Below are 21,295 nucleotides of genomic sequence, written 5' to 3'. Positions count from 1 at the left end.
AGATTCAAGTGTTCTGTTGGGACATCCACCATTAGTCGATATAGTGTCCTATATTATCCAATCACGGCTGATCTACTGGTATCTGAATGGCAACTTTTCTTGTAACTCACTTAACATCGCCCTTGAAAACTTGGAGCACGTCTAACGAGACTTTAAAGTAAATGAACGCAATAAACACAGCGAAATAATTAAAATGCATGTTCCAACGATCTTATACGGGTACAACGTACAGACACTCAGGCTCCCGTTCACGACACAGCATTCACCTACGGTCGAACGGGCTCAACAACTACGGACGACAACAACGACAAGAGTACAATACCGGGGGACAGCGACAACAAGCACTACTACTATGGGTACAACATCCCAAGGCAACTAATCTACATCCTCGTGGGACAATGGCTGAGCGAGAGGAATCAAGGGTTCTTCTTCTGACACTTCCGAGGGTGGAGGTGCGGGCGGTGCTGCAACACCAGTTCTTCTTCTCTCGGGCGGGTGGATAGGGATCCCTTCCAAGATCGGGGCATCCTGCCTTCCAGCAGCCAACGTCCTCCAGTTCGGCCCTGGTGACAAGATAGGCCACCCGCAGCTGATGAACATGCTGATCTTCGACCTCCTTTAGAGTTTCCTCCAGGGCAGCCTCTCGGCTCTCAGCAGCTGCAGCATTGGCATGCGCTTCGGCGAGCTGCACCTGAAGCATCCTGGTTGAAGATCTCAGCTTCCTCAGCGCGCCGAAGGCACGCCCTTAGCTCCAAGGCTTGACGGTCGTACTGCTCATCCAGAGCGAGCATGTACGTGGTCAAGTGCACCATGGTGGGACTGTCCTCTTGCACATCTCGCCCTTGCAAAGCCTCCATGCGGGCCCTCCATGCCCGCCGATTCTTGTCCAAAGGAGGAAAGAACCGCATGGGGGTACGGGCAATGGGCTCCTCATAGATCTGGCAGAGGTACCAGCAAGGCTTTGCGGGCCACAACCTGGTAGGTGTCGACGAAGCGAAACCCAGGTTGCGGTCACACTCCAAGCTTCAGTGAGGTCGGGGAACTCTTCACTCTTCCCGATGTAGACGGTAACCTCACACCGCTCAGTGCCATGCTCCTCATACTCATGGCCCTCATACTCAGGGCGATCATTGACTCCGAGCTTTTGCAGGGTGGCATGCAGGATTCTGGGAAAACCCTCAACGTTCATGCAGTAGGTACTAACCCAGGCTCCTGCCATCTTTGGCGGTGGTTGCAAGGAAGGCTATGTGAAAAGCTGGCTCAAAGAAAAAGCTAAGCGAGCTAAAGTGCGCCGAGTGGTGGTACCAACGGCTAAGCCAGGCTCTACTTATAAAGGCGGAGCGTTCAGTGGTCCTGGCGCGGTTCACCAGGGTTCCCGCACGAGATCACTACGGTCGGATCGACCAAATCCTGCGCGTTCGAGGCAAGCGACTGTGCGATGCCATTACTGACTAGTACGACTGTAGGGCAAGGGTTCGACAAGAGCATAGAAAAGGGTACAGAGAGACGTGGGTCACAACCGGCGCGAACCACTGAGCGAACGTGAAACACGAAGCCATAGTGCAGACCTAACTCTAGAATAAGAACGAGTCAGACGTGCATAATACGACACGCATGACACCTAAGGATGGCATATCTAGAAGCAATACGGATGCTACAATGCACAAACCTGATATGCATGAATGCACGCCCTATACGTCCTTTCACTGTTGCCACCATATAGGGCAATCGTTCTTAGAATTTTGGCACATCAGTTCTCTCCCTAGTAACTAGTCGATACTATCGAACTATGCTCGAGTCAGTGTACCTGCAGAAAACTTGATCAAGCCTATCTAAGTCAGCAGAGTGCCATCTATCCTGGATACATAACCATAGTAATAGGGCTACTTATATAACTTCGCATGCAAATGTCCTAACTTTTTGCAACAATGGGTTGTCAAATTTTAGTTTATAAAAGGTTTTTGAAGCTTTATTTCCTCATTTATGCTCTGATACCACCTGTGGCAGAACCGCCTAATCTAATGCCTCACAGAAGTCCTTGTCTTCCATTAGACACTAAGCACTCAAGGGAGAATACTAAATTACTCGATTCCGTCGGGCACACCCCAAGGGAGAACCCTGAAAATCCACATTTTTACCACCAGAATCACAAAGGAGAGAATAAAGCTTACATCATTCGTAACCATTTCTTACATCACTTTTAATACAACGTCAGAGTGTAATATCTATTAATATAATAGCGGAATGAAATCATATTACCAGAGTTGTAAACAATTTAATTGAACAGCGGAATATAAACATGTGATCAGAGTTACAGCGGAAATAAACCTCTATTAATGACATGATGAAGTATTGATATATAAACTATGACAACAGATTATTAAACTTCCATTTATAAAAGCATTTGATGAGAGTTATAAATAACAACTACGATCGCAACTGTAAAGGAAATCCTCGCTGAGCCCACCAGGAGGAATCCACACACAAAGGTCAGCTCTAGCATCCACCTGTCACCTGCAACAGGGGGAATAAAACCCTGAGTACTCAATTGTACTCAGCAAGACTTACCCGTTAGGAGAAAAGAAAAGACTCCAAGGATATGCAAGGCTATCTGGTTTGTGGGTTGCATTTGCAGAAAGCATTACTAAGCGTGCGTCCTTATCTTTGATTTTTAATAATAGCCGCATTGGTTCATTAACTAACCATTCTATGTAAGCACCTATGCTACTTTCAAGCAAGTGGTAAGCAATCAGATTTCCTTTTCCATCTTCCATCTTTCATCTTTCAGTTCTTACTACGATGCTAAACCGTAGACAAGTCGTACCGAATAGCCCGGCGATTCGCGAATCAATGCCCCCAGCTGGGTACCCCGAAAACACACGCCCCGCTTGTACCCCGGGCACAAGCAGGACCGACCCATCACTCTCCTATCCCGGGTGTCTAGGTCCCCATCCAAACTGGGACTCCAAGCCCCCGCCCCTGAGTCCCGGACTCAGTGCGGTGCAAGGACCTCCTCCACCAAAAACAAACCCTAACAGTCGGTCCGGAAAGAGCCGGATCCGCGACAAGAGAGCAACAAGTCTTCTTCAAGTGCCCATACATAAGTATGTGCTCAGGATAATAAGTCTGTGACCTGCCTAGAGTCATATGCATGATCGGTCCTTAATCGACCAGACAGGGAGAAATGGTGTAACCAAGCTATGACCCGCCTCCGCGGCGACACAACTTCTTACACCCACCAATACCCAAACTATATCCCTACCCGGTCACCATTTTCCTTTCCACCATTTTCATATTTTCCAAGTGATAGTAATCGAATAATATATTTCCTATCTCTCACGAGTGACAAGCAATCACTCGACTTCTATCGGAATCCTGTAGCATAGCAATCTACACGATCCTGTCATACTAGTAATACTCATAGGATAAAGATATATATGCAAGTGGTTTCATTCAACTCCTTGAAACTTAATGCACAAATATAATTTAAACTGCAGAAAGTAGGGGTTATGCACCGAGGCTTGCCTGGGAAAAATATAATCAGAAGTTAGCTTTCCATCATGGCGACATGATCTCCAAAAGCACCATTCCTCCAGCAACTCCTGATGACTCCGTGATCCATCGACGTACCTATATGATATGCATGCGATGCAATGCAAAGATGTAATTAATCAACTACAATCGCGACTCGTAAAATACAACGTACGCCTCCCGAGTTAACGGGCTAGTTCTAACGATGACCGTACTTAGGCTACATATACACTTTGTCAGATAAGACGTTATTTCCCAACGATTAATTTAGTTATATAAACACAAGTTGTTTCTTTATTTGCAATAGGACATTATTATTTATCTAGCAACTAATTACTCTAGAGCTACAAAATTATGATGAGCAACTAATATTGCTAGGAACCTACTGTAAAGATTTCAGATCTAATACTATTACCAAATTGGTCACGAAAGTTCCTACAAGTTTATATTTTGCAATATTAAATATCTTAGATTAATTATATGGCTCCCAAAAATATCATCGAACTATGTGAACAAAATATACTAATAGGTAGAGCATGATTTTAGAAGACTAATAAAATTGGTTTGGCATTTTAATGATTTGTCTACTATTTATCTTCAAATTTGGAAGAGCACTGACTTAACAAAAACTAACACAAAAAGAGTAAGGGCCCAAGTGGCCGGCTCGGCCCGCAGACAATCACGCGGCCTACTTGCCAGACACGGCCCAGCGGCGTAGCCAGGCCAGCAGCGCGGCAGCAGACCGGCCAAGTGGCCCACGGCGTGGCGGTCCATGGCGCGGCAGCAGGCCAGCCAAGCACCCGCAGCGGCCCAGCCAGGCTGCATGAGGCCAGCCCAGGCGGGCAAACATGGCCCAACATGACGTGGTGGCGGCCTACTTACGAAATGATCCCTACACTTTTCTCTAATAACTCCTAGGTCAATAGTACTGTTCAATTAGTCATGTATTTTGCAGAAAACACCCTACGTATTTCTATTCCTTGGATTTCCACCCTTCCTCACCTTGCTTTCTTCTTCCACGAACAGAGCACGATGAAGACCGTGGTTGACGGCACCTAGAAACCGCAGGACCGACGCGGACCCGAGGACCGCGGCGTGCAGCAGCACGCAGAGGAGGTGTGGGGCTACGGTGGTGCGGCTGCGGGCGCATGACAATAGACGAGCAACGTGCACTCGCAGGGAAGGAACAAGGAGGGCGGTGCGCGCTCGGGCGGCAGCGACCGAGAGCTAAGACGGGCTCGGCATGGCCCCGGCGAGACGCGGCGCGGGCACCGGGCGTCGACGGGCGCTGCGGGACAAGGAGGCGCTGCTGCTCAGGCATAGCCGTGGCAGGCCGCGGCAGTGGCACGCGTGCGCCTGCGGGCAGTGGTGCGGGACAGCGGCGACCACGGCGAGCAGAGCAGGGGAAGGAGAGGGCACTACAGCTCGGCGTGCCGAGGGCGCCACGGCGATTGCGCTGTGGAGCGGGGTAGCGCGGGGGCCGAGAGCTCGGGCACACATGGCGGCGTGGAGCATTACAGCGGGACCCGGCAGGAGCAGCGCCATGGCCAATCTCCAGCGCGTACCGAGGCGCAGTAGCCAAGCGAGTGCAGTGAGAGGCGCTGTGACTGCGGACGCCGCCTAGGTGGGTGCTCGGCTCGGAAAAACAACAAAGACGGAGGGGCAACGCCAAGGCGGTGCAGACGAGCCCGCACGAGCAGTGCGAGAGAGAAACGAAGAGGGCGTCGGTGCTTCGGCCTTGAGCAAGGGGAAGAGCGGGGACAGCTCAGGGAAACAGCTGTGACTGCGAAGCTCAACCGACGGCGAGCGCGACTTGAAGGTGGGGTGGTCCAGCGCGGGACACGGTAGGAACGCCAGCGCGCTGTGGCTCGGGCGCTAAGGAGGAGGAGGGGCGCTGGAGGCTCGGCGATGGATGCACGAGCGATAGTGGGCCAGCCCACGGCAGGGCGCAGCAGTGCTCCGAGCAGCGCGGTCAGCAGCGGCTTGTTGCCTACGCGCTATGTCATAGGTGACGGTGGCGTGGCCTGAGCCTGTGCTGTGGGCTCGCACGTGCGCCAGGCGGCGGAGAGAGCGCTGGCGAGCGGGGAAAGGAGGGTGAGCTGCAGGACCCGCGTGCGCTAGCGCGAGGGAGAGAGGAAGAGCCGGCGTCGAGCAAGCAGAGGGAGGTGAGGGAAATGGAGTAGCTTGGTCCGGCTTAAGGAGCCTGAAGCAGCAGACAGGAGCGCCAGGCCGGTCGTGGGCTGCTGGGGCCTCCCTGTGTGGTGCCATGAAATGATAGAGAGAAAAAAAAAGTGCACAGGCAGGCGTAGCGTAGAGACAACGTAGAGACAGACAGAGACCACGGAGGCAGCAGAAAACAAGCGCGCGAGAGGAAAAACGACAAGATGACTCAACTCGACGGGACGCGATGGCAGCAAGCAAACAACAGCGACCGACCAGCTAGCTCAATCCATCCCGAGCATCGTACCGCGCATATTATATTCAAAGGTGATGAAAGATAACCACAAAAGGAAAACGCTAGCGATAGGTCCAGAGTCTAGCTCTCAGCGCACGATTTCCAACCACCTCTGTGCCACTGCTCTCCCGTCATTCAAGACTAGGTGTACTGGAGGCTTCAATAGTGCATGCCTGCCTTGCTATGTGATATATGGCTAGTAGCGTGCTCATGATAACAATGGCATACATAGTTCATAATTAAGGAGATCATAAGCCATAGTGACCATCTGTGGATCAAAGTCACCGTGGCAATAAAATTCAAGATGTTGGTAGGCGAGCTAATAGAGCAGTGGTACTTTCATTATTATTTTAGCTCTCAATTATTCATTCAACAAGCCGACTATTATTTTTTTGTTTATAAACATTGTTTTCACATTTAATCCAACAGAACAAGCCATTCGCCCTTTACTTGCTAGAACCGTTATCGGACACTACTAAATATTTCTACGCACTGCGTAATTTATCTTAAGCGTTTATTTGAATCCGTGAAACTAAGTCACACATGATTCACTTATCACATCACGTACGTTTTAAATAAAAAAATTCCATGGAACTCGTTTCGAAAATTTTACTTAGGCCTAAATCGCAGTGCTAAATAAGCTCGTAACACCAGGGGTGTTACACTGTGGCTCATATCTTTGGCCATTTTCATTGACATAGCAACCTTGTGAGCTAAGCGAAAGCCCTCCCACTCATCTACATCATTGATTCATCATCATAGTGAGATTGGGAGTGATCCAAGTGCATTGCTTGAGTGATTGCATCTAGAGGCACTTAGTGATCGTGTTTCACTGCGGATTTCGCTTGTTACTCTTGGTGGTTGCCGCCACCTAGACGGCTTGGAGCAGCGAGGATCGTCGAGCGGAGGTGGTGATTGTCTCCGGCTCCGATCGTGGTGATTGTGAGGGGTTCTTTACCTTTCCCCGGCGGAGCGCCAAAAGGTACTCTAGTGGATTGCTCGTGTCTTGTGTGATCCTCATCTTGTGTTGGTTGTGCGGCACCCTATTGAGGGTTTGGCGTGTGAAGCCAATTAGCGCGTGAACCTCCAAGTGAGTGAATCGCCACAACAAGGACTAGCTTGCCGGCAAGCAAGTGAACCTCGGTAAAAAATCATTGTGTTCATCATTGATTCCGAGGTGATTGGTCATCATTGTTATTCATCTTAGTGATTGATTGGTTCATTCATCTACACGGCGGTATAACCCTCTTGATCACTCTCTTTACTTTACCGCAAACTAGTTGACAAGCTCTTTAGTGTAGCTAGTTGTGAGAGCTTGCATGCTTGCTTGGTGTGGCTCTTTAGTTAGCCTTTGAGATCACACTAACATAGGGTAGTGTCATTGCTCTTATGTGAATTGACACTATCTAAACTAGAATTGTGGTAGGTGGCTTGCATTTTGAGTAGGCTAGCGCAACACTCGCTTCGCCTCATAATCGTCTAACCATTTGGTTAAGTGTTGTTGTAGAAATTTTTATTAGGCTATTCACCCCCCTCTAGCCATTAGGACCTTTCAGCTACAAATGAAGGGGCAGTATCAATTCCTAATGCTTAATATATAGCGAACTTAGCAAAAGAGATAACCTTAGGAAGCAATCAATGGATAGATAACTCTGATCTCCGGGTGTAGACTTCACTCCACTGGATCCAACTGACTGGTTGATCACAAGCCTAACTCCTTCAGACTCTAGCAAACTAATATCCAGCCTGAGGTGTGGGGGAAATTGCAATTGTGAGTCCATGTCGAACTCCGCAAATATAGCAACAAGGTAGTGTATTCCATAGCCACATGATCAAGTATAATTGAATAATAAATAGCTCAAAATAACTCAGTTAAGCAAGATTTAACAAGTGCTCATCTTTGGCGTAAGAATCCCTTGGCCGCTCGTGACCATGAGCACGACTGATATATCAGTTTATTAAACTCTGCGCAGAGGTGTACACTTTCACTGTGAGTCATGAATTGCCCTTTCGCCCAAGGTCACGAGCCTCTTAACCCTCTACAAAGGAAGGCCGACAGGGTTCACTATGAAGCCTTTCAAAGGTTTCGTCTAACCGGGAAGGGCCGCAGGGTCAACGGATATAGGAACCCCCCTTCCAAAAAAAAGGCCACTACCATAGCTAGGCTCAACAGGACAGAGGCTGTCCTATACCCAACTCGTAGTATCCTCTAAGCCGGCTAGAAAAAGACCTCATACTGAGCTAAAGCCAGAGCCATATAGCCCTCATAGCTGTACTGTAAGTCCCGGATGATCACTTACAAATGAGACCTTGTGGAGAGGGAATTTAACCCTCCTGTTGTTGCTAACAAGTCATCTTTTATATTTATAGCATATTCATTAATCAAGTTTCAAGATCATGGTCACAGAAAGAAAACCCAAACTATACTTGCCTTAAACACCGATCCTTTGGTAAGCTTTAATCTTCAACGTTTTCTTCTTCTTCTTCTTGATCTCCAACTTCTTATAGATCACCAACGCAAAACTCACCGACTGGACAAGACCGAAAAGCAACACACAAGCACCCGAACAAGCATGCATAGCAAACATACTAGATTAGAACAATACACCAATCAATGAAAAAGATTCAAAATCTAATCTACACATTGCTACGATCACACACACGCGAAAGGCGCACTAATCGGAGCTACGGTAAAATAGAAACATCTATCGAAGGATTTACATTGGAAAGAAAACTATATGCTTTATCTATTTTAATGATCATAAAACATGTATAAGATATCTTAGGGGAATATCTAAAATTGAGTTAAGTCATTTTATACTTGAGTTATTAGATTTAGAAAACTAAGATAAATTAATCATATCTTAATTATAAATATTTTGATATCATTTATGCAAATTAAATTGAAATATAATAACAAATGAGAGTATATATATTCAAAGTATATATGTCACATTTAAACTTGACAAATTACAATTTAAAGACATACATGTTTATGTCACTAATTAATCATATTTTATTAATCAACATATCTCATATTATATAAAGTATTTAAACTTTACTTTAGAAATATAGAACATGTGAGAGCAACTAATAGAACAATTATATTATGTCTCATAATTGATCTAAGCAAGTCATAATTAAAAAGGCATTAATGTTGGCATACGTCATATTTTATAATTATAAAAGATTATATATATACTTTTAGTCATTTAAACATCTATAAATTAAAAACATAAATCATGTGAGAGCATCTGTTCATACTTAACACATATGCAACATTCAACTAATCATAATCTAAGACTATACTGAAGTTACTGATTAATCAAATTAATATTAACTATATATGGAAAAACAAGTAACATAAAAAACATTGGTACTACAGCGTAGAGCTCGACGTTACGAAACCAACGCAACCGGAACGACTCGTTTCGCACTTAAAACAAAGAAACGACGGAGGTTAAACGACCGATGGCAAACTTGTAATTAACTGTGTTGTGTACCTTTGGTCTGTACGAGATCGTGGCCTTCACGAACGCAAGAACTTGCTGCTTCTTTGTCCGTCCATGCAGGGAAAGAAGATGGACGGCGGGGCTGGATGGCTTGACGGCCGAGATGACACCATGTGGCTGTGCACGCGAAGTGTGTAGGGTGGCGCCCAGCGGCACAAGCGACGGCGGCGGCGCTGCTGCTCCACGCACAAGCGCACGAAGGGCGACGAGGTCATGGTCTTGGGGCGGTGGCGTGGAGTGGTCTGGGTCTGGAACATAGAGGGCATGGTCCCGACGGGGCTGAAGATCTGCAGAGGCGTGGTGCCGTGGTGGTGATCGCGACCATGGATGAGGTGGCCCGAAACGGAGGAAGGTGGAAGCCATCCATGGATGACCTCGCCGGAAAAGAGGGAGAAAGGTTAGGGAAACGATGAAACGGTGATGGATTCACGAAAAGAATGGCAAGACGGCGTAGAGAACGATGAGATCTACCTCTTGGTGGTGACGGTTTTCGCCGGAGACGTCCGAGGTGGCCGGAAAAGCTCGCCGAAGGTTCGCCGGAAACCTAGCTGTGGAGAACTTCGGCGTCCGATCTGCGGGGCTACGAGTGGCGGCTCGAAAAAGGGCTGTACTTCTGGAAAGCTCGCGTCGAGAGGAACACCGGCATATATATAGTGTAGGGTTTTGAGGTCGGTGGAAAAACAAGATATTTTATTATTTTCAGATTTAATTAATTCTGGAATTAAGATAATTCCAGAAAAGTCTAGAATTGATTTTTAGCCCACGAAAAATACTCTGATGGCTCCAAAAATTCTAGGAAAATTCTCGAAGACACTTTTGAACATAATGAACCCAAATAAAGTTTTTAGAGCTCATGAAAATATTGTTGCAAAGATCAAGGAAAAATATTAAGCCCAAGGAAAAAGGAATTTAATTCTAGAAAAGGTCAGAAAATTTTCCGGAAAGAAAGAAACATCGCTCTATCATATTTCAAAACCATTTGCACTCATAAACACCAAATGCAACCAGCATGAATGCACAATCCCGCATGTTGCTACTCCTATGATGAATTTTAAAAAAAATTACTTTTCTTATATTTCATGAGCACAAAAACCGATAACCATTATTTTAACTCTATTTTCAAAAGTGCAAAATTTTAGGGTGTTACAATTCTACCCCCCTTAAGATGAATCTCGTCCTCGAGATTCGGAAGATGATGATCAAGACACTGGAATGCACACTGCCATTGGATCTTCTCCACTTTCTCGAGTAGTTCCACCATCTTGACAAAGATTCCTCTTGACTTTGCACACCTGTTACTTTTACTCCAAATAGCATACTCGCTGATCCCTAGATGTTGATAGGCCCTCTAATTAACTCTCAAGTATCCACAAACCAACTCTCTGGTACTCTTCCAATTGTTAGGCTTCTTCTCTTTTCCTTTTTAACAACCTCAATGAACTATTGTAGCTGGGTGCTAGCTTATTCTTCACACTGACACTCCATATGCTTCTCACAAAGACCACTTTGGAATCCATTGGGTGACAAACTCTTGTCCTCACTAATTCCAAAATGTAACACAATACTTCTCAACATGTCTTGCTAGATTTTTTTAGTCCAAGATATCAAATCGACTACTTCATACATCCATATTCCAATGGATCCTCATGTATTACTCTCTCTTGGTCCAAAATAGATTCCAACTTCAAAACACTATTAACTATATATATACTCAGGTTGAGTTGTGACTCTTAAACACAAAACTTAATCCATGGTGTCGTCCAATCTTCTTAGCATAGCTCTTCCAATTTGCTAACGGCATTGGCAACGACTTTTATTTCTTCTAAAGATAACACATACTTCTAAACCAAAAACATTTGGTTAATTGAACCCAACACTGATGTCACAATCTCAAACCAACTTACTGAAAATGTCCCTTAGATTCTTATGATTCACGTAGATATCACTCTTCATGTCTAAGTAGATAATACCACTATGCTCCACAATGGATAACTCTAGATCTCATAAGTCAAATAGCCCATCTCAAGCCTCCATAGTTGTCTTGATGCATAATTCACTGCTTTTCTTACATAGAGCACATCCATATCCTTGCCAACCGCTTTATAAAAGAAACTCTTGTGTTCAACACTATAATACCTCTAATGAACGTGTGATAGAATCTTACCATTCCGGGGAACTCTGAATCCCTCTTGCATACTTAAGTGGGTTCCAGCTCAACACATCTCTCTTGAGCGATTGTCCGTATAATTCTATCATTAGAGACATCCCACAACCAAAAAGAGAACTCCATCCAAACTAAACTCACTTAAGTTGTCAAAGAACCAACTGTAGAGGAGTCCAATCATCATATTTTCGTATGCCATCAGTGCCAACTTGTCTTGAGTTGAAGATTGAACTCCCAAGTGATGATAGCTTGAAGCGAAGACCAATCCTGACAAAATATTTGAGCTCCTTGTAGATGATCCAACCTGTTAACAATCTTGAACAAAGATCCTTGTGTCTGATAGTGATTCCTCAATCGTAGGAATAACCGATACTTCCAAGTGAAGCTCAAGATTGTATGAGACCTCCATCTTGCGATTCCTTTATGCCTTGGCTACCCCCCTTAAGAACACATCAACCAGGGGCACCAAAGAATAGCTTGCATCTTCTTCTAAATGAGATAGTTATCATGATGTCATCCTATTATCCCAAAGTGACTCATGTGCATTGGCAAAAACCAGAACCTGCAGTTCCTCGCGAGCATAAAAACAGCAGCGTAGTAAAACTAGTATAACTTCTATTATGTAAATCCAATGAAGTTGTACTTTATACCGTTGGAAAGCTTATGAAATCTTCTACAACTTTATTTTAGAACACTTTTCCAGATTCGGCAGTTCAGTTGGTCAACCACAGCACACAATAGAAACTGTCCCGGATTACAGACTGCACAGAAACTTCGGCTTGTGATGTTTGTATCTCCCAAAATATATTAGCTATGATAGTGATTCCAGAGGCATATGAAAGATATAGAGGTCTAGTTGTATCTAGAAAAATTCCACAAACTTTGCACCAACCAAAATTGCGTTATGACTAGAATACCATAGACTGCTCCAGATTTCTGACAGCACAGATACATCCTCTTATGATTTTCATAACTTCATAACCATAATAGCTATCAGGGTGATTCTTGAGGTCAGAGAAACATGTTGAAGTCTAGTATTCTCTAAAAGTTTACCATGATTTTTGATTGCCCAAAAACAGAGATATAAACCAAAGATGATAGGTTGCTCCAGAAAGATAAGATAGGAAAACAGGAGAAAACCAAAACCCAACTATCTATTCATTAATCCTTATGTCTTATGCCTATAAACTAAATGAATTTGTGGAAAATCCCACAAAATCATTGCACTCATTACAAAGATTCAAAACAAAACATAATCATAATGACAAGCCAACAAGCAATTAAGGTGCACAATTCAATCATTGACTTACACTTGCGATACTATCGTCTTCTTCATATTATGGGTAAAGTTCCTATAGCTTAACTTCAAATTGCGCGAGAAGGTGGTAAGACAAGATTCTAAAAGCATATTAAAGCAAGGAGTAGATGGGAACAAAAAGCTTTTAAAGAAGCATCAAGGAGGGGACGAATATCAAGGGTAAGAACGTAGTAGAGAAGAAAATATCAAGATTTATAGAACAAGGATTTTTGTTGTAACTTGTAAACCTTAGAACGACCAGTTTCTACTAGGCTTGCGTCCTACAGTCAGCATTACTCTGATACCACTTGTAACACCCGGTTTCAAGGACAAAGCCGAATGCACACCATATGTGAGCCCTGAAAGTCAAATCTCACATATAGCTACAAATGAAGGGGCAGTATCAATTCCTAATGCTTAATATATAGCGAACTTAGCAAAAGAGATAACCTTAGGAAGCAATCAACGGATAGACAACTCTGATCTCCGGGTGTAGACTTCACTCCACTGGATCCAACTGACTGGTTGATCACAAGCCTAACTCCTTCAGACTCTAGCAAACTGATATCCAGCCTGAGGTGTGGGGGAAATTGCAAGAGTGAGTCCATGTCGAACTCCACAAATATAGCAACAAGGTAGTGTATTCCATAGCCACATGATCAAGTATAATTGAATAATAAATAGCTCAAAATAACTCAGTTAAGCATGATTTAACAAGTGCTCATCTTTGGCGTAAGAATCCCTTGGCCGCTCGTGACCGTGAGCACGGCTGATATATCAGTTTATTAAACTCTGCGCAGAGGTGTACACTTTCACTGTGAGTCATGAATTGCCCTTTCGCCCGAGGTCGCGAGCCTCTTAACCCTCTACAAAGGAAGGCCGGTAGGGTTCACTATGAAGCCTTTCAAAGGTTCCGTCTAACCGGGAAGGGCCGTAGGGTCATCGGATATAGGAACCCCCCCTCAAAAAAAAGGCCGCTACCATAGTTACGTTCAACAGGACAGAGGCTGTCCTATACCCAACTCGCAGTATCCTCTAAGCCGGCTAGAAAAAGACCTCATACTGAGCTAAAGCCAGAGCCATATAGCCCTCACAGCTGTACTATAAGTCCCGGATGATCACTTACAAATGAGACCTTGTGGAGAGGGAATTTAACCCTCCTGTTGTTGCTAACAAGTCATCTTTTATATTTATAGCATATTCATTAATCAAGTTTCAAGATCATGGTCACAGAAAGAAAACCCAAACTATACTTGCCTTAAACATCGATCCTTCGGTAAGCTTTAATCTTCAACGTTTTCTTCTTCTTCTTGATCTCCAACTTCTTATAGATCACCAACGCAAAACTCACCGACTGGACAAGACCGAAAAGCACCACACAAGCACCCGAACAAGCATGCATAGCAAACATACTAGATTAGAACAATACACCAATCAATGAAAAGATTCGAAATCTAATCTACACATTGCTATGATCACACACACGCGAAAGACACACTAATCGAAGCTACGGTAAAATAGAAACATCTATCGAAGGATTTACGTTGGAAAGAAAACTATATGCTTTATCTATTTTAATGATCACAAAACATGTATAAGATATCTTAGGGGAATATCTAAAATTGAGTTAAGTCATTTTATACTTGAGTTATTAGATTTAGAAAACTAAGATAAATTAATCATATCTTAATTATAAATATTTTGATATCATTTATGCAAATTAAATTGAAATATAATAACAAATGAGAGTATATATATTCAAAGTATATATGTCACATTTAAACTTGACAAATTACAATTTAAAGACATACATGTTTATGTCACTAATTAATCATATTTTATTAATCAACATATCTCATATTATATAAAGTATTTAAACTTTACTTTAGAAATATAGAACATGTGAGAGCAACTAATAGAACAATTATATTATGTCTCATAATTGATCTAAGCAAGTCATAATTAAAAAGGCATTAATGTTGGCATACGTCATATTTTATAATTATAAAAGCTTATATATATACTTTTAGTCATTTAATCATCTATAAATTAAAAACATAAATCATGTGAGAGCATCTGTTCATACTTAACACATATGCAACATTCAACTAATCATAATATAAGACTATACTGAAGTTACTGATTAATCAAATTAATATTAACTATATATGGAAAAACAAGTAACATGAAAAACATTGGTACTACTGCATAGAGCTCGACGTTACGAAACCAACGCAACCAGAACGACTCGAATCAGACTTAAAACGAAGAAACGACGGATGGCAAACTTGTAATTAACTGTGTCGTGTACCTTTGGTCTGTACGAGATCGTGGCCTTCACGAACGCAAGAACTTGCTGCTTCTTTGTCCGTCCATGCAGGGAAAGAAGATGGACGGCGGGGCTGGATGGCTTGACGGCCGAGATGACGCCGTGTGGCTGTGCACGCGAAGTGTGTAGGGTGGCGCCCAGCGGCACAAGCGACGGCGGCGGCACTGCTGCTCCACGCACAAGCGCACGAAGGGCGACGAAGTCGTGGTCTTGGGGCGGTGGTGTGGAGTGGTCTGGGTCTGGAACACGAAGTCGAAAAACGGGCTGTACTTCTGGAAAGCTCGCGTCGAGAGGAACACCGGCATATATATAGTGTAGGGTTTTTAGGTCGGTGGAAAAACAATATTTTATTATTTTTGAATTTAATTAATTCCGGGATTAAGATAATTCCAGAAAAGTCTAGAATTGATTTTTAGCCCACGAAAAATACTCTGATGGCTCCAAAAATTCTAGGAAAATTCTCAAAGACACTTTTGAACATAATGAACCCAAATAAAGTTTTTTGAGCTCACGAAAATATTGTTGCAAAGATCAAGGAAAAATATTAAGCCCAAGGAAAAAGGAATTTAATTCCAGAAAAGGTCGGAAAATTTTCCGGAGAGAAAGAAACATCGCTCTATCATATTTCAAAACCATTTGCACTCATAAACAACAAATGCAACCAGCATGAATGCACAATCCCGCATGTTGCTACTCCTATGATGAATTTAAAAAAAATATTACTTTTCCTATATTTCATGAGCACAAAAACCGATAACCATTATTTTAACTCTATTTTCAAAAGTGCAAAATTTTAGGGTGTTACAGATACTCCTGACAGCGGGGCCCACCGGTTGGTGACCAGAGAAGAAGGGCCGGGCGACCAGCGAGATGGAGGGGAACAGCGCAGCGCGGCGTGGACTGATTGCTGGACCGCGGGCGTTGCTGGGCCGGCGCAGAGAAAAGATTGGCTGCGCGGAGAAGAGGCAGGCCCGTGCGGGAGCAGAGCTGGGTTGAGATCGGGGAAACAGGCCAGTTTACCAGCGGGGAAAGAAAGGCCAAACGGGTGGAGCAGGCCTTCAGGCTAGATTGAAGACAAAGAAAATTTTCCAATTTCCAAATCTTGTTCTTTTTCCCAAATTCAAATGTAAACCAAATCAAATCCGAATGGGGTTTCAAATATACTTTTTCAACACAAGTAAAAATGAGGAATTTTATTAAGTCTTCCAAAAATAATTTTTACAACTTTTTAAATTCTTTATTTTCAAATTTTCTTTTCTTTTACTTCAAAGCCAACTTCAAATTTATTTTTCAAAAGCATTTTGAATGTGTTCAATTTGAATCAAATCCACACAGTTCAAAGAAACAAATGCACCGGCATGTATGCACAAACATGTTGCTAAACCTTATGATGAATTTTAATTTAATGAAAAATTTTATTTTCCTAAATTTTATGTGCACAAAAATTCACAAATAATTCATTTTAATCATATTTTCAAAAGAGGCAAATTTTAGGGTGTTACATTAACCCCCATGTTAGACAAGACCCAATTGTCGTTGCTTCTTATCGCATCATTGATACCAGTATCTCACTGGTCATTGGCTTCTTTTTTGTTTTTGAAGTAATAATGCGCAACAACGTGCAATGATTATTTGGTGACCTGCATATAAAACACCCTCTGGATGACATACCATTGACAAGAACATCTAGTAGACAAGTAGCTAGAATGGTCTGAAAAGAAAAAAAATGAGGCTATAAACTGCATTTGATCTTCTCCCTTCCTAGTTTAAGAAACTGCAGCTTCAATTCATACAAAAGTTGTCATGTTACACGCATTCTTCTCCTGTTTAGGTTCAAAACTTCATATCAAGATTCAAGTCAATTTTTGAATGCCAGGTGTCTAAAAATGAAAACGGCATCTGGGCATGTGAAGCATCAGCAAAAAAAAGATGGGCAGAAAAAATGCTGCTAGGTTGCTGGATGTTAATGTACAGTGATTGATGGTGCAGCTGGAGATGGACCAAACTTTCGCCACGTCCATGGCCAACACCTCTGATTCGGACCAATGAACCTATGCCCTGCTTCACCTGTTCCAGTGCAAATGACAAACAGGCACACCAGGTTCGTTCACACTGGCAGGACCTCCAATCGCTAGCCACTACTCCAGCAACCATAGAAAGTTCAAAACTGTTCTAAATAGCAGTTTCCATCAGGCCATTTGAGAGAACTTATACTTACGTTTACTGCATCGTCAACCTAGATGAAATCTCGAGCTCGAACGTGGACGCAAAATTTCAGGCAATTTGTACTTACATTTCAGGCAATTTGCAGACGTAAAATAGGCCAGATGAAGTACAATAGATGAAACATGTGTGCTGGTTTAAGTCAACTAAGTGCCCAAGCTGGTGGATGTTATTACCTCCAAGAAAGAGTTGACATTTTAGCCTCATCACAAATTGCCTCAGGAAAGGTGCTCCTTGACTACCCACAAGGCCACTACCCCTCAAGACAGTGTACAAAGAATTTTGACTTCTTGTCGAATTCCTGGTTATAATCAAATTCAAATTATGGCATGAATAATTGAGTTTTACGCGTAGGTACAAATTGTGTTTGTACTAGTGCACGGACACAGCACACAGCACACAACACGCTTTATTATAAAAGCAAAACACCTTTCTTGTTTCACAAATACAAGCTACTAAGGGTCTTGAACCTTTTGTCAAAATATAAGGGATTGTAGGATGAGATCAAATCACCTTCCTTGTTTCCTTCACCTTTATGTTGGTTAGTACTCCCTCAGTTCCAAATTATGTCGCTTTTACTTTATTGACACGTCCATTTTGCTACGCATATAGATATAAAAATATGGCTATAGATACATAGCAGAATGGATGAACCAATAAAGTCAAAGTGACTTATAATTTGGAACGAAGGGAGTACTTTATTTGCTCACTTTCCATCCTCACCAATAGACTCTAAACAGTAGATCTTTCCAAAAGAACAAGGGCATACATGCCACAATTGTCATCTCCCTTAATTTGTTCTAAAAATCCTTCAATCCCTTATATTTGTGGGATGGAGAGAGCAAAGGATCGTGTCCTTATCCAAAGTGAAATTATCCTATTTATTAACCAGTCTTATAGTATCCTATTTATTAACCAGTCCTCTAGAAAAAAGACACAATAATATGTAGCACCCGGTTTTAAAAACAAAACCAGATATGCACCATATGTGAGCCTAGGAAGTCAAATCTCACATATATCTACAAATAAGGGTAATATCAAAAGACAATGCTCAATATATACAGTACTTAGTATAAATGATATAACCTTAGACAGCAAACAGCGGAAAGACAACTCCGATCTTCGGGTGAAGACTCCAATTCCACAGGGACAACTGACTGGTTGATCACAAGCCTAATTTCTCCAAACTCTAGCTGTCTGGTACCCATCCGAAATTTTTTCTAAAGATTTAAAAAGTAAAGCCAGTGTAAGTACATGTCGTACTCAATAAATATAATATGGGGTTCATGAGGCTCAAAAGGCTGACACTGGTTAACGGCGAATAGCTTTTAACGAGTCATGATTTTAGCAATAGGGTGGCAACAAGTTTATTCACAAGCCCATATAAACACATGATCAGGTAAACATGAATAATGAATAGCATAAACAGTAATCATTACTGAGCATCTTCATCATCCGTATCATCAGTGTTCATCATCTATTCCGTAAGGGTCCAAAGCCACTCGTGACCGTGAGCACGGCTGATATACTAGTTTTACACTCTACAGAGGTTGTACACTTTTTTCACACCCCAAAATTTTTCAGTTTGGGTTGTGTATAGAAAACACTAAATAAAATGAATTATTTTAATATTTGGATAAAATTTACCAAGTTTAGTTTGAGCTAGCGCAAATTTAGTTATAGGAAAATATGAATTTTCAAAGTTTTCTAATTTTGACGTGCGTTTGGATGATGTGATGTTTGCTTGTTGCTTCTTTGTAACACCCTAAAATTTGAATTTTTGGAAATAGAGCTCAAATGATTTAATTTGGAATTTTGTGCTCATGAAAACATAGGAAAATAAATTTTTTCATTAAATTAGAATTCATCATAAGGTTTAGCAACATGTTTGAGCATACATGCCCTTACATTTGATTTATTTGGTTGAGTGATTTTGATTGAAAATTAAAAATAGTTAAAATTGCTTTTGTAAATGAAAATGGCTTTGAAGTAAAAGAAAAGAAAATTTGAAAATAAAAGAATTTAAAAAGTTGTAAACATTATTTTTGAAAACGTACTAAAATTTGCTCACTTTTATTAGAATTGAAAAGTATATTCAAAACATTATTCGAAGTTGCATTTGGTTCATATTTGAATTTGGTTTTGAAAATGAAATAGGAAAAAGAAAACTCTCTCCTCTCCCTCTCTATCCTGTGTGGCCGCCTATTTTCTTTTCTCTTGCGCGGCCCAGTGTCGAGCAGCATCTCACCCCGCCTTTGGCAGCAGCTCGCTCCTGCCTCCAGCTCCCTTTGGCCCAGCGCGCAGGTCCAGCTCTTCCTCCCCCGCGCACCGCTTCCTCTTGGGCCGACGGCTACGCACCGGCCTAGGCCGAAGCCACGCCAGCGCCCTCTCTCTCTCCCTTGGTTCGCTGATAGCTCGGTCCCCCGCCTTGTCTCACCGACCGCCCAGGCCCACCCGTCAGCTCCGCCTCTTTCCTCAGCTCGTCTCGCCCAGGACTCCACCGCCACCGAGGAGTTTGACGCCGCCACGGCACCGCCTTGCTTGTGCCCTAAGCCGACCGCCCCCATATAAGTCGAAGCTCTGCGCTGCATCATTTCCCCCGCCCCCCGCATAGCTCCAGATCCATCCATTCTCACCGAGACACCAAACGGCCACGGACCTAGCACGCATCGCCGTCCGCCGTCGACTTGCCAAGCCACGCGCCGTCTTAGGTGCTTCGAGGTCCCCACCAGTGCCCTAGGTGAGCTCGCCTCAACCTCCTCTCTCCTTCCGTGTCTTCCCCGTCGAAAATCGTGCACCATAGGCCGTTTTTGAGTTCCGCCGCCGAGCTCCCTTTGACCGGCCATGGCGCCACCACGTCGGCTTTACTATTTCGGCGGCCGATTTTCTTTTTCCCCCGCTTCCATCTGATCTGCCACGTTGATGTTAGATCCGACGGCCGATATTCATCCGTACTCCTTCACCGGTCAACATTGCAAAAGAGCCCCTCCAGTTTTCTGTTTTCTAACCAGCGGTCCAAAGCGCAATCGTAGCTTACATTTTCTTCTTTGGAAAACGTAGTTTCATCGGTTTAGATCCTAAATACGTTTTAGTTAATTACAGTTTTGGCATTATTTTCTTTAGGCCATAACTTCTCCGTTTTAACTCCGATTTGACCTGTTCAACTTGCGTTAGGTTCGCAATTTCATAATCTACATGTTCATACTACTTTTAAGTATGTTTCTAACTTTCAAACTTCGAGGTTAGATTTAATCTATTATTTTAATAAAGGAAATCTTGTTTAAATCATATCTTCTACGTTTTAACTCTGTTTTAGCCCATTCAAGTTGCGTTAGATTCATAGCGACAAGATCTACGTATTAGTAACAATGTTTATCATGTCAATAATACTGGAATTTCATGGTTTAACCTCTAATTTGAATAATAATTATGCAACTGGGTTTTATAAATAAAATATTATTTGTTTTACTTTAGTATTATATTTGAAACTTAAATTTGACTTAATTTCTATTATCTATAAAATATCTTATATATGTTTTCTATAATTAAAACACATGAAGCTAATTGTTTTAAGAGTAGATCTCTCGATAGTTGTATCTTTTCACCGTAGCTCCGATTAGCATGCTTTTCGCGTCTGTGTGTTCGTAGCGAGATGTAGATTTGTTTTACAAACTTTTCCTCTTGAATTTATGTTTGGTGTACTGTTCTAATTTATATCTATTGTTTGCTTCATGTATGATTGTATGGATGTTTGTGTGGTGCTTTATAATTACGTCTAGTCGGT

The sequence above is a fragment of the Miscanthus floridulus genome, chromosome 16 (assembly GCF_019320115.1).
Source record: "Miscanthus floridulus cultivar M001 chromosome 16, ASM1932011v1, whole genome shotgun sequence".
Lineage (NCBI taxonomy): Eukaryota > Viridiplantae > Streptophyta > Magnoliopsida > Poales > Poaceae > Miscanthus > Miscanthus floridulus.
The sequence above is the reverse complement of the archived record's forward strand: the minus strand, read 5'-3'. Positions refer to the sequence as shown.